General features: G+C 45.5%; 1 pseudogene; it reads right to left on the reverse strand.

Moving 5' to 3' along the window:
• Positions 1-2,559: 2,559 nt before the first annotated feature.
• LOC133339262 (sulfotransferase 1 family member D1-like) lies at positions 2,560-14,302 on the reverse strand (annotated as a pseudogene).
• Positions 14,303-14,786: the final 484 nt, after the last annotated feature.

Raw genomic sequence — 14,786 nt, forward strand, 5'->3', positions numbered from 1 at the left:
CTTATTTCCGTCATTAAAATGCAAATCAATTTATAACATTTTTGAGATGCTTTTTTCTGGATTTTTGTTGTTGTTATTCTGTCTCTCACTGTTCAAATAGTCCTATCATTAAGATTATAGACTGATCAATTTCTTTGTCAGTGGGCAAACGTACAAAATCAGCAGGGGATCAAATACTTTTTTCCCTCACTGTATATAGCCTGGCACTTAGTGGCAAATGGCGGTTGTTGTGTTGTGAAGGTCGCACTTGTTACACACGCACAAAGTACTTGCCACAAATAACCACAACACCTTGCTAATCTCGTCAAGGAGCATAAATCATTAAGCAAACTCTGGATATCCTTGCATAAGCAGCGGCTTTTGGCTAGGTTATCGAACAAAGGTGGTCACTGCACCGAGCGTTTTCAGATGCACTCCTGTGACCGTCTAGAACATATCCTTCCGATATTAGAAATACATTTGAGCTATGCACTTAAATAATCTAGATTGACAAACTCATCTATTTATAACATCTTTTTGTGTTTAGTTTGTTGTCATTTGCCCCGCACCTTCGATAAGCACAGTTGTTTACGCACGGTGCAACAAAAGTTCAACATTCACAGAGACCCATAGAATCACACCAATGCGCATATTCTCACGCAGAGATCTATAGAATCAAATGGAATCCCATAAAATCAAACAGAAACCCATAGACTTACATAAAGACCCATACAGTTACACAGAGAACCATAGACTCACACAGAGACCCATAGACTCACACAGAGACCAATATACTCATGCAGAGGGATCCATGAGCCTCCCATTGTATCTATACCAGGTAAAAATTCCACCAGTACGTACATGGAAATGATGTTGGTGATGCTAGTGTTAATGTTAGTGATAGTAAAGATGATGATGGTAGGAGTGGTAGTGATATTGTAGTGGTGACGATGTTTTGATGATGATGGTGTTGGCAGTAGTAGTGGGGAGCGGTAGTGCAGTGGTTTGCATGCTGCGCTACGAACCTGGCGAACTGATTTTGATTCCTGCTCATGGAAAACAACATTATCTGAACCGGTTATAGGCCTCCCCTTTGTCGACTCAGCCCCAAATGAGTATCTGGTGCAATGTGTTAACATCGCCACTGGGGAGACCAAAGCAGCCGGGCGTGGTGCTTGCCACCCACCCACCCCCTCGTGTGCTGTTCCGGCCTTCATTGGTGCGACTCGCTAATGGTACTTGCCCCAACATTCTTTCAAGGCGATATGGAGGATCTTTGTATTTCTCTTTGTGGACAGTAGTCTTAGTCATCATCACGTTTGATGATTTGCGTCTCACTCAGTCTTTTTGACTAAAAGCACTACTTCGTTGAATATTTGTATCGCTAATTTCGTGGTTGGTGGTACATATTAATTAACCCTTAAAACGCAACTTTTTGTAGCCACGCACAACTTGATAGTGATTATCACCTTCTTGGTTCTTTCGGTAAAGTCACGTAGAAGGGAAATAATAAAATAATAAAAATAAAACATAATAAATAATTCTCTTAAATCGAAAAGTGATTATCACGTTTATAAATTATATTATTTGTACGCTCCAAACTGGTGATTTGATTATGACTAATAAAGCTTTTTACAAGAACAAATCAGAATTCGTGACTGAATTTGACATCACTATGCGATGACTTTTCACTCAATCAGCTTTTATGCTTCACCACCAGATAGTGAACTCGTGCTATCCTGTCTCGTAGCAACCAAAGTGAGTATCGTCTGAATATGAACGCTGCACAGGTGAGTTGAGTGAAGCCACATTATTTAAATCTGTGTGTTTTCCGAGATGTAACAGATACAAATGAACAAAGTCCAGATCATACCCAGATGAATCAAGAGTAGATGAAAAAAGCCAGCTCAAACGATCACAGATTAAACCAGGTGCACACCAAATCAAAGAAAATCAAATCAATATAAAAATGTAAACGTATGGATCAAATTCAGATTGTCCAGTGAAAAACTAGAGTTGCCACTCTAGTTTTGTTGAGGTATCTGTCCAAGGAAATCTGTAATTCTTCCCAGGGAAGTTAAAGGTCACATACAGCTTGGGGGGAAGGGGGCACCAGATTAAAAAATACGCCAAATAATCACTACTAATCATTACTTAAAATAGCGAATTTTTGCACATTCTTACATAACATGCTGTTTTCATCCAGATAATCGATGATCAAATTGGGAGTCAATTGCATGTTAATAATATTACGCTGCTCAAAAAAGGTATTTACTTGCATTTCTCACCCCTTTTGGAATTGTGAGATTGCCTTCTCCCATGACGTGTTCTGATTTTATTAATGACTCAGAGAGCGGCAACCCTAATTATTTATTTTCTGAGTCTTTTTCCTTTACTTAATAATTAGTTTAAATAGGATTTAGCCATAAATGCGATTATGAATATAATTATTTTACAGCGTTGTGGGATGAAATCAACATGAACGATGCTATATTACGTGAAATTAGTATTATTATATCATTACTTTAACCCAAATCAGTCAATGGATACATTCAGGAGCAGAGGGAGAGATGCGGGCCTTCAGGGCAGGCTGTCCCTCAGGCGCAGGTCAGTGGTGGCCATTTTCTTTTGTAGTCCTGCTCAAAGGCCTCCAGCTGAGCAGCAGAGAAGTGATTCCTCCAGTCACCCACATCCCCTGCACAGACAAAACAAAGACCCCCCATATAGATTTCATAAAATGTTGGGGCAAGTTCTGTTAATGAGCACCTATGAAGGCGGACGAGGGCGTGGGTGGTCAGCACCATGATCGACTGCCTTTACCTCCCCATAGGCGATGTTTACACTGCACTCGGTAAATCAAGGCTAAGTCAACCTAGAGGAGGCCCTGGCCGGTTCAGAGAATCATCACCGGTGTTGGCCGTGAGTGGGAATCGAACTCGGTTGGCCGAGGTATGGTGCTGTAATTTTTCGTTGGGGTTGTCTTAATATCATCATCAACTACCACCATTCTCTCCTAAATTATGGTGATGTCACTCAGATGCTTGTGTCAGGCTATGTGCACTTTAAATCCATGTGAAGTGTTGAAACTCAGCTTGGAAGAGGTCACGGGACAGACCCAGGTGCCATAAGTTGACTGACTGAAATGACTGGCAGATGCACCACCTGTGCCCCCTACGATGCCAATTTATCCCCCCGGTGCTCCGCTCCTTGCAATGAGCCACGCTACTCTGCCCTCCATTGTTGCTGGAGGGTGACTGCCTGCAACTACCCAGGAGTGGCCTTCACGAGCATCCTGCTCCACAGAGGCCGATCCTGACACCGCTGGTATGAAGATCATCCCCATCCTACCACCACCTTCATCAAAATCACCGTGTGTCCGACTGAACATTCAAAAACGTTAAGATTTTACCCTTGCGCATGAAGGGCGACACGGAGTGGTTCAAGAAGTCGGTGGGCAAGGTGCTGTAATTCGTCATGGGGTTGTCACGCATCACAGGGAAGGAGGTGAGCTTCACCACCTCACGCAGCTGCTGCTCGGACAGTGGCCGCTCCAGAAAGCGAGCAATGCGGGACACCTCACGCATGGGGTCCTCAGCACACACAATGGAGGAAAGGGGGAGTGGGGGGAGAATTATTCTCACAATCAGTAACGAGGCTGTGGGACTAAACAAATCGGATTCTCAGGCTTTTTGTAAAGAAACACAGCAGGCCCCAAATTGTTCATGGCGATCCTCATTAGTACAATTTAAAAATGGGTCCAAAATAACTAATGGGTGGGGGCACCTGTGAGGAAAAGTAATTGTGGATGCCGAATACTACCGGGGTCTTACTCGCCAACTGAGAGCGTAAATAAACATTAGAGGTACTTAAAATATTTTCATAATATAGTTTTTTTTCCGGTTAGATCGTGTAAGTATAAATGTGTCTACAGCCTCCACCAACCGACATGGCCAATCAGTAAGGGATTTGTCACGTAAACAAAACGCCAAATAGTTACTACTTCAGCCCACTGGTGCGTTGAAGAGTGAATCCACAACATTTACGATTTGAGTACGGCGTTTTGCTGGTAATACCATCAACCAGCATCATCGGGTGATTTTCCAGAATAGTGAAGCCATCCACCTGCTTCTGGTCTTAGACAGAGCAGAACGACGTCATTACGCGATCTAACCCAAAAAAAAACTCTATTATGATTATAATTGGTCGCGAAAGCCTATGTGTTAAACTTAAATATTTTAATAAGAAAATTTAATTGTTTTACTTTAATCATACTTGACCGGCCTCACCAGGGCATTTGCCCTATGGACTGCTGCCCTAACGCCAGTCCGGGCCTGCTCACAATACAAAAGCAAAGACAAACATCCCCTGTAGAGGGTTAACAGAATGTTGGGGCAATTGGCTGTTAGCGAGTAGCACCTATGAAGGCTGGTACGGCTCACGAGGGGGTGTGAACAGCACCACACCTGCCCGCCTTTGTCTCCCCAAGTAGCAATGTTTACTACACACTGCGCCAGGTACCCATTTTGAGGCCGAGTAGACATAGGGGTAGCCCAGAACCGGTTCAGCTAATCGTCACCGGTGTTGGCCATGAGCAGAAATCGAACTCGGTTGTGAGTATGAATTAATTATGTACTGTGTACATAATAAACACATGCATCAACTCATGCTTGTGATGTCAGCCAAGTTCAGCCCACGAAACAATTCCCTCCCGCTCAGACCTCTGAATGTTTTATTTGGATAAGAATCAATATTTCTAAAAGTCGTTTTATAGTTTGAGAGCCGTGCTACTTATGTCCTCGACTGCTCTGCGACCTTACTTCCTTCATGTCCTCGAAGAAGAGGTAGAGAATCCGTGTCGCTCCCTCATGTTCCACCAATCGGTCACATGATCATACCACGAGCCCCAGCACACTGTGGGAAGGAGGAGGTGGAGCGACCGTGTTGGCACGTCTAGGTCACGTGGCTGGTCAGGACTCTAAAGCATTTGACTTGTCCAGTAGTCCCTCGGTTAATAGTGTGACATCCGTTAACGGTTTTTGAGATTAATGTATCGCCCTCGCATAGAACCCCCATGGTTTCTACCAACGTTAAAATGTTTATTGAAAGGTATATGTTACGTATGCAGTTGTGCAAGCGGGCGCCAATTTCGGCCAATCCAAGCGCTCGTAAGTGGAGACTGAGCCCTGCCCACAGAAAATGAGTGATGCCCATTTATGAGCGTTTAGACCTCCGCTGGGCTTTGTTTCCATTATGTTTTCTATATTAGCAGTGGAAACAGCTCTCTTGCAGACTAATTTTTCTTTTTTACTGAGTTTTCAACTTTTAAGCAAATTAATCGTGATTGCAATGTTTCTACTTCCCCTCACGGCCAACACCAGTAACGATTATCTGAACTGGTCTTGGGCCTCTCCGAGGTCAACTCAGCCTCAAATGAGTACCTGGTGCGGTATGTAATCTTCGTCACTAGGGAAACAAAGGCGGTCGGGCGTGGTGCTGGCCACCCACCCATTCTTGTGTTGTGCCGGCTTCTATAGGGTGCTCGCTAACAGCACTTGCCATAACGGTTTGTTAAGGCTAAACAGGGAATCTTTGTCTTTGTACCTATGTGTGTTCATGTTGAAATTAAGTTGCAGGCCACGTGAAATGAATTTGGTTCCTCACTACCGGTATAAAAGTGGTTGCAATAACCTAGGTGCCTTCACCATTGCCGGTCATGAAACGATGCAGGTATTCCTCCCAGGTGCCGGGCTCCGGATGCAACTTGTTCATTCGGTTAAAGTGGAAGGCGGATACGGCGTTGTCCTTGGCGTTACGTGCGATGTAGATCACCTGGGGAGGAGACAGCAGATGTAGGGGTTGGGGAGAGTGGCACAGGGAGACACTAAACTAAAACTGCATTTTCTTTTTTACCAGGCAAGCCCTCGCCCCGCCCCCAGTGAAGGATCGTGACCTCCTACTGCTGGTGGCGTTTGTGTGTTCCAATGACCCTCAGAGCGATGTCGCCTGGAGTCGTGTACTCCTGGTAAAGTTTCCCTTGGCGAAGAGATCTGGGGGGAGGTTTCAGACAAATATAGGTCCGAAAAAAACTCCTTTGAATGGTTCAGAAATAAAAAAAATTGGAGAACCTCGCCGGACAAGGTATACATGGACATTCCCCTAAAACCAGGCCTGGGGATGATGCTCACCAGCAAGTGCCTGGTGGCTGGGGGACCCACGTAACACTTTTCCGGAGTAACCCCTGGTGAGAGGCCCCGGGCAGGTATGGGGATACTCACAAGCCCCCGGCTGGGTGCCATTCAGTTGGAGTTCGTCCCAGTGGATGAGAGCGTCGCCTCAATGGGACTTCGGGTTAAAGAAATGAAAACTTTGACTGTTGTCTGTGCTTATTCACCAAACCGCAGTTCAGAGTATTCGGCCTTCTTGGAGATGGTGGGTGCAGTGCTCGACAGAGTGACCTACCGACTCCATAGGCCTACTGGACGACTTCAATCCCCACGTGAGAAATGATGGAGATACCTAGAGAGGCATGATTGGGAGGAATGCCCCCCGTCCCTTGATCTGAACCCAAATGGTGAGATATTATTAGAATTCAGTGGAGGGATGCAGACAAGGCCGATGAGTCAAACGCCTTCTATAACCTCCTGTACCAGGAACGAGCTAGATTGGCCCCCTAGGATAGAGTCATCCTATTTGCTGACTTTAATGCCGAGTGGGTCCTGGCGCAGACACCTGGGTTTAAGTGACCGGAAGGCATGAGCCAGATAACCTCAATAATAACGGTACTAGGCTGCTAGACTTTTGTGCAGCCCATGGGCTTGTAATTACGAACACGCTGTTCCGGCATCGGCACATCCACGCAACATTATGGATGCACGCTAGGTCCAAGCAAGTACATCTGCTGGACTATATAATTACTGCTCAGCAGATGCAGGTCCATGTCCTTGACACCAGGACCTATCGTGGAGCTGATCTGCTCATTGACCATCGTCTGCAACATCCAACATTGGAGAATGAGGAGGCTTACAACGGCCTTTACTTGAAGGTTTGGAAAACCGTGCAGCATTGTCAATATTAATGGTGGGTGTGGGTTGCTGAGGAAATTAAATCTGCCTCAGTATCCTGTAATTACAAATCGCTATATCATTACATCAATAAATTAACTTGCAGCACAGCATCTATAACCATCTTTAAGGGAAATAACTGTGATCTCACAGGCTTGCATATAATTTTTGTGAAGTCTTGGTGGAGAGAGTAATTCCCTCAGCCCAGACAACATCGTTGGGCAAGGTGGGGATGACCTTGCTAGGGTTGCAATGCCTCAAATATTGGCAGATGCAGCTACCCCTTCTGAATGGTTGGCTGAGGTGCCATCTGTGGAGAAAGTGCGAGGGGAGATCCGAAGTTTGATACCAGGAAACGCGTCATGCAGAAACGATCTCCCAAGAGAAATGCTAAGGGGGGGTGCCATTTTTGTGCAGACTGCCCTACATGACATCATCACAACTGTCTAGACCACAGGACGGGTTTGCAGGATTGGATGGATGCCCTGGTGTAACAACTTTTGGGGCATCTCTCTTCTCAGTGTGCCGGGAAATGTCCTGGCAAGCATTATTCAACATCGCCTTGCCAGGCATTCTGAGGAGAGGCTTGCGGAGCCACAATGTGGATTCAGACCTGGGCGGTCCTGCACGGACGCCATATTCTCTGTCCGTCTGCTACAGCAGAGGTGTAGGAAATTGCAGCAAGACATATCTGCTTTATTGACTGGTCAAGGCCTATGATACCTTCACCAGGACAGGCCTCTGGGCTGTTAATGATTGCTCATGATAATTAAGGGTCTTCATAATGATGGACAGGCACGAGTGAAGCTACACGTAGATCGAGAAGATTTCCGTGGCTATACCTGAGGAATTTACATCTGGCACAGATACAACGGAATGTTGATCGATGCCTGCGTGCGGCCGAGGGATGGCTCCCTATTGGTTAATTATGTTACGTATGCTGATGATTTGGTGATTGTTGTTCACCCAGAGGAGGAGTTGGAGGTGCTCCTGCTGAACCTGAAGCGTGTCACTAAGTATAGCCTTTACCATCATCCCCACAAAAACATAGCACCAGCCTAGGTTTTGTGACATCAAATACTCCACCACCTCAACTCGCCATTGGTGATGGAGCAGTTGTGGAGAGAGTGAAACGTTTCCCATACCTGGGAATGTGTGCTATAGACCAGCTCCGGTTTGACAGCAGGGTTCTCCCTCTGAATAAGTTGGGTGGCTTTATATTTAATCGGCTGTGTAATGCTGTGTAGAAGCTACCTGGTCTGTCATTCCACACGAAGGTTCAGGTCTTCTCGGCCACAATCATGCTCTTCTCTATGCATGTGAAACGTGGACCCCTTAATGGAACATCTGTGCCAGTTAAAACCATTCAGGCTGTTCTACCTGCGATCCATCCTGGGTTTAATCAGGCTGGATTGTGTGAGAAGCTCACAAATCCTTGAAAGATCTGGACACATTCCCATCAGTGAGCTCCTCTGGCAGGCAAGGCTGCGTCGGCTGGGTTACGTAGCCCGCATGCCCAGATACCACAGGCCCAAGCAGCTTCTATTTGGATGCATAGAGGGTGAACAACGGGCATGACACGGGCTGGTGGAGAGATGGACTGATGCAAAACGGGAGGATATGGAGCCGAGTAGAATTACAGAAGACTGGTACCAGCAGTGTCAAGATCCGCCTCTATGGAGCAGACGCTCCGGGGTAGTTGGATGCAGTAATCCTCTAACAACAACTGAGGTCAGCAGAGCGACGCTCACAACAACGGGTGGAGCACCGAGCCGCTAAAACGCTGCAAGTTGACACAATAGGGTGCAAAGCTGATGCATTTGCTGGTCATCTCAGTCAGTCAACCCATGGCACCTACTGGGTCTGTCCCATCACCTCCGGTCAGCGAGCCTTCGACAAGTCACGTGGTCTCATAGTGCACCAGGTCTGGAACAGTCGCCGTGGTGACGTCACCGTCACTTAGTGGCGTTCGGCGGTTATTGCTATTGGTGATGGTGGTGATGATGGTGGTGATGATGGAAGTTGTCACGTGGTACAAATAACTCCCAAGAGAAAAATAATTGGGAGGCTATGGTCCACCTGTATAGGGGAAGGGGGTTGTGGAAAAGCAGTTTTCTGGGAGGCAGGGAGGAGAGATAAAACTACGTGCACAGAGTTATTACAATTATAAATATGTGCAGTAAGTTGGAATATTGTGTTTGGAACAGGTGGAAGACGAGATTCCATCAATGTGGTGGTCCACGACCCGCGGGTTCGAGTTTCACCCTGGATTCAGGTTGCTTGTGAATGCAGCCCAAAGCGGGTGGAAAACGCCATCAAAGACTTGAAGTGCCATAAGGGTGTTTGAATGTGTTCTAGAACACGTAGGCTTAGGTGTGAGTGTTCTGATGAAGGGGTCCTCCTGTAACACATTTTAAGTGCACCACCGAGGTGTTCTCGAGATCCACTACTGCGTGAAAACTGGCAGGGTGGCTTGTCTAAACATTAAAGAGAGACCAACCCTATTGAATCGCCTCGATTTATCTCGATAGACTTGAACCAACAATATACACGGAGGTGACCTGGCTAACCAAAAGCATAATAGTGATGCCAATGAAGGTGAGCCTGCAAAATCAAGCAAGAGACTAAGTGTGGTGGTGGTGATGGTGGTGATGGTGGTGATGGTGGTGATGATGGTGATGGTGGTGATGATGGTGATGGTGGTCCACCTTGCAATCGTTGTCCCAAAATGAGGAAGGCATCAGCTGGTAGGGCAGGTGAGTCTTAATCGTGCGAGGAGACGGCATATCATTCAGCACCTCCACTCCTGGAGCCACGCGATCAGTAACATCACAATCACAATCAGCATATTTAAACTAAACTTTTATTTATTTTACCAGATGTAAGGCCCCCACTGAGCTGCGATATAGTGGCTCTTTTAATTTCAAAAGCGACCTGGTCATCACAAATGATAGCTCAACAAAGTGGAGGACTATCATCATCATTATCACGTGGAAATTTATAGCAGCAGCCGAATAACTCTAAACGCGTGATGTTCATTCTAAATGTGGAGGGGTGAAACTGGAGGAAGAAGAATCCGATGAGTTCTAAAGCTCTGTTTCACAGATGTCCACTAGGGGCACGGGTTCAAAACGTTACAAGAACAAACACAATTCACAAACACTACATGTGTAATGTTTAAGAAAGGTAAACAAATCACCTAAAAATTAAACAAATACAAACTAAGTCTTTTTCATCTTACCGAAAACTCGCACAGAGACCCATATACAGAGGTCATTCTAAGATAAACCTTTTATTATATTACCAGGAAAGCCCCACTGAGCTGTATATTGTTATTTTTGAAAGCGGCACGGCTATCATTATTGTTAGCTCAACGAAGTGGGAAAATAAAAACTGCAAATATAGAGCAGGGCATTGTCAGGGTCGGGATCGAACCCACCAGCTCGTGTATACCAGGCGAGGTAGTTAACATCTCCTAACTATTGTGCCACCCAAGACCACGCATTATCAATAACGACAAATTTATGTGATCTACCCAAAAAGCACCATTATTATGAATCAGCAATTCTCTTTCTTTTGACTGCAATCATTTTCCACGTGGTAATGATGTAGTAGAAGTTTATTTTGAATAAATTGATGAAAATGAGCTGCATAGCTCAGTGGGGCCTTACCCAGTAAAGTAAAAAAAGAGTTTAGTTTTAGTATGGGTCTCTATGATTATGGGTCTCTGTGGGTCTCTATGAGTATGGGTTTCTGTGGGTCGCTGTGGGTCTCAGATGAGCATGGGTCTCGCAGTATGGGTCTCTCAGTATGGGACTGTGGGTGTCTGAGTGCTTAGCTTTGACAGTGGGTCTTTGCGGATGAGTCTCTGAGCCTATGTGAGTCTATGAGTACGGTTTTCTATGAGTATGGGTCTCTGTGGGTCTCTATGAGTAGGGGTCTCTGTGGGTATCTATGAGTATGGGTCTCTCTGGGTCTCTATGAGTAGGGGTCTCGGTGGGTATCTATGAGTATGGGTCTCTGGGTCTCTATGATTATGGGTCTCTGTGGGTCTCTATGAGTATGGGTTTCTGTGGGTCGCTGTGGGTCTCCATGAGTATGGGTCAAGGAGTATGGGTCACTAAGTATGGATCTGTGGGTCTGAGTATGTTTTTTTATGAGATTGTGTATATGAGAATGAGTCTTTAGGTCTCTGTGAGTCTCCGAGTACGGGTTTTCTATGAGTAGGGGTCTCGTGGGTCTCTATGAGTATGGTCTCCGTGGGTCTCTATGAGCATGGGTCTCTGTGGGTCTGTATGAGTATGGGTCTCGCAGTATGGGTCTGTGGGTGTCTGAGTGTCTCTCTATGAGATTGGGTCTATGCGGATGAGTCTCTGAGCCTCTGTGAGTCTTTGAGTACAGTTATCTATGAATATGGGTCGCTGTGGGTCTCTATGAGTATGGGTCTCTGTGGGTCTCTATGAGTATAGGTCTCTGTGGGTCTCTATGAGTATGGGTCTCTGTGGGTCAGGTCGCAACTGAAAAAGAGATGCGTAGCTCAATTGGGGACTTACACCTGGTAAAAGTAAAACATTCAATAGTTGACTTGAGTCCACTGCTGCCATCACCTTTGCGATGCATCACGAAATTTATGCCCGTCCACTCCATGAAGACGATCCTCTCGTACACGGGGACACGTTTGCAGTGTTCCACGTCCACTCCGCTCTGAATCAGATCCACGATCTCCTGGGTCCACGTGGTGCCTCAGAGAGTTAGAGGGTGGGGGGAGGGGGGCCAAGATGAAGGTGGTGATGAATACACTGTGTAATACATTTTTATCATTTTGTTCCTGGGTAGTAAGTATAATTTCGTAATTGCTTATGCCTAAAAGTACAGAAAATGGCTATTATTTCCCACAAACTTTGCTTTTGTTACCAGGACAGTGATATTTTGAAATGTACCTATTTTCAATGAGTAAACGGGCAATTTTGTGTCTTTTCGTTCACATGAAGTCAGAAAAAACAATATATGAATCAAAATTAACATGTTATTACTAAAGTAATACAAAAATTACTACAAAGATTTAGACACCAAGGCGCACTACCACAGGCGGGACTGGCCACAGCGGACCGAGTTCTCTGGGGGAGGAACAACATCAAGTGGAAGCCACTGGTGGACCACCGGAAGGTGCTGATATCACCACTGCACATCAAATTTGGACTTATGAAACAATGTGTCAGAGCTGTAGATAAGGAGTCGGCAGCCTTCAAGTACCTTCAAGACTTCTTCCCTAAATTGTCTGAGGCAAAGGTCAAAGCCAGTGTCTTCATCAGACCACAGATATAAAAGATCATGGAGTGCAATGAATTCCCCAAGAAGCTCACTAGTAAGAAGAAAGCGGCTTGGAACAGCTTTGTCGCAGTGCTTCGTGGTTTCCTGGGCAATCAAAAAGTAAAAAACTACGTGGAACTGGTTGAGACTGATGAAGAACTACGGCACAATGGGCTGTAGGATGTCTGTCAAAGTCCATATCCTTGATGCTCATCTTGATACATTCAAGGAGAACATGGGAGCGTACTCAGTCGAGCACTTCCACCAGGATATACTGGAATTTTGAACGCCGCTACCAAGGACAGTATAACAAGAACATGCTGGGAGACTATATTTGGGGGCTGATTCGTGAAAGTGATTTACAGTCTAATAATTAATCTCGAAAAACAACTCACTTCTAAATCTTTGTAGTAATTTTTGTGTTACTTAGTAAACACAAGTTAATTGTGATTTGTATGTTTTTTTTCTGACTTTATGTGAACGAAAAGACATACATTTGCCCGTTTTCCCATTGAAAATAGGTAAATTTCAAAATATCAATGTCCTGGTCACAAAAGCAAAGTTTGTGGGGAATAATAGCCATTTTCTATACTTTTTAGGCATAAGCAATTACGAAATAACACTTACTACCCATGAACAAAAATTGTGTTACATAGTGTTATGAATGTGGGAGTCGTGATGTTGATCATGATGGTAGCAGTGATGGTAATGAAGATGGTGGTAATGAAGATGTTGGTCATAATAATTATGAATTTGGTAGTAGTGTGTTGATGATGATGATGAAAGCAATGTTGGTGATGAAGGTGTGTGTAGTGGTGATGATGGTGGTGGTTTGATCATTATGAATGTCGCGCAGTAGTAGTGATGATGGTGACGGTGTTAGCAGTGGTGGTGATTTAAGGTGGTGGTTGTTAGGGTGGGAGTTTGATGATGAATGTGGTAGTCTTGGTGATCAATGAATAGCTCCCTATTGATCAACCATGTTAAGTATGCCGATGATTTGGTGATTGCGGCTCACCAAGAGGAGGAGTTGTAGTGTGCTGTTCGAATTGGAGCGTGCCACTAAGAAGTAGGACCTTACCATCAGCACCAACAAAAGTAATCACCTACCTGGGTATTTGTGCCAGCAAATACTAAACCCTATCAACTTGGCACAGTAAGGGGCACAGGTGGTGCATCGGCCAGTCATCTCAGTCAGCCAACCCACGGCACCTGCTGGGTCTGTAACCTCCTGCCAGTGGGCAATCGACACTTCACGTGGCCTTAACGTGCACATAGCCTGGCACAAGCGCCATGGTGACGTCACCTCCACTTCGTGGCGAATGGCAGTTGGTGTTGACGATGGTAGAAGTGGTGATGAAGTGGTGGTGGTGGTGGTGTTGGTGATGAAGGTGGCGGTGATAATATTGTTGGTTATCATGGTTATGAGTGTCGAAGCAGTGGTAATGATGGTGATAAAGGTGGCGGTGGCGGTGGTGGTTAGGATGATTATATAAATGTCGTAGTGGTGATGATAGTGATGAAGATAATGGTGGTAGCAGTGGTCGTAATGAAGATGGTCATTATGATGAAGGTGGAGGTGGTGATGATGATTATGATGCAGGTGTTAGCATAATGAGTACCGTATTAAGACAGTGGTGGTAATTATAATAATGATGATCGTATTAATTCTGATGATGGTGATGAAGATTATTACGATGGTCATCGCGATTGTGGTGATGATTATGAAGGTATTGAATATGGTGGCAGCAGGGGTGGTGATGATGATAATGGAGTGGTGGTGATGCTGATGGTGGTGCTGCTGCTTCTGTTAATACTCACCCGCCTTGGGGTAAGTTGCTATCAGGACATCTCCGGGCCTGGCTTTAAATGACTCCACCAGGCTCCAGTCCCTCGCTATAAAGTCCAGCATGGGGACTCCATGCACCGGCAACAGTTTGGGCCTCTCCATCCCTGCAACACAGCAAGTAGGATGCTGGGAGAGATGGGAGCAGGTGAGGAGGAAAGAAAGCCATTGGTTGAGTCGTCTGCCCTGGTATTCATCTCAATGACTTTGTTGGTAAGCACAGGAGACCTGGGTTCGAGTCAGAGTTTCGTATAAATTGGTGCTCATCAGTGATATTCTGTAGAGCTACACACTGCTAATAGAAGCCCCTTGTGCGACAGACAGTCCTCGACTTACGAATATCCAACTTACAAAACACCCGCACTTACGAACCAGCTTTCTTTGAAATATATTTTTTACATTAACTTAAAACGCGAACTCGCAGTTTCAATCTCGGCGTGCTTGCCCACACACTTGTGTGTGTATTTGTGTGTGGGGGAGCGGCAGTGCATGGCGCTACGAACCCAGGTTACATTTCCGCTCACGGTCAAAACCAATGACGGTCATCTGAACTGGTCCTGGAATCTGCTCCACTAGGTCCACGAAGCCGC

This window comes from Lethenteron reissneri, unplaced genomic scaffold, assembly GCF_015708825.2.
Source record: "Lethenteron reissneri isolate LAM-NWPU_2019-01 unplaced genomic scaffold, ASM1570882v1 scaffold_1717, whole genome shotgun sequence".
Lineage (NCBI taxonomy): Eukaryota > Metazoa > Chordata > Hyperoartia > Petromyzontiformes > Petromyzontidae > Lethenteron > Lethenteron reissneri.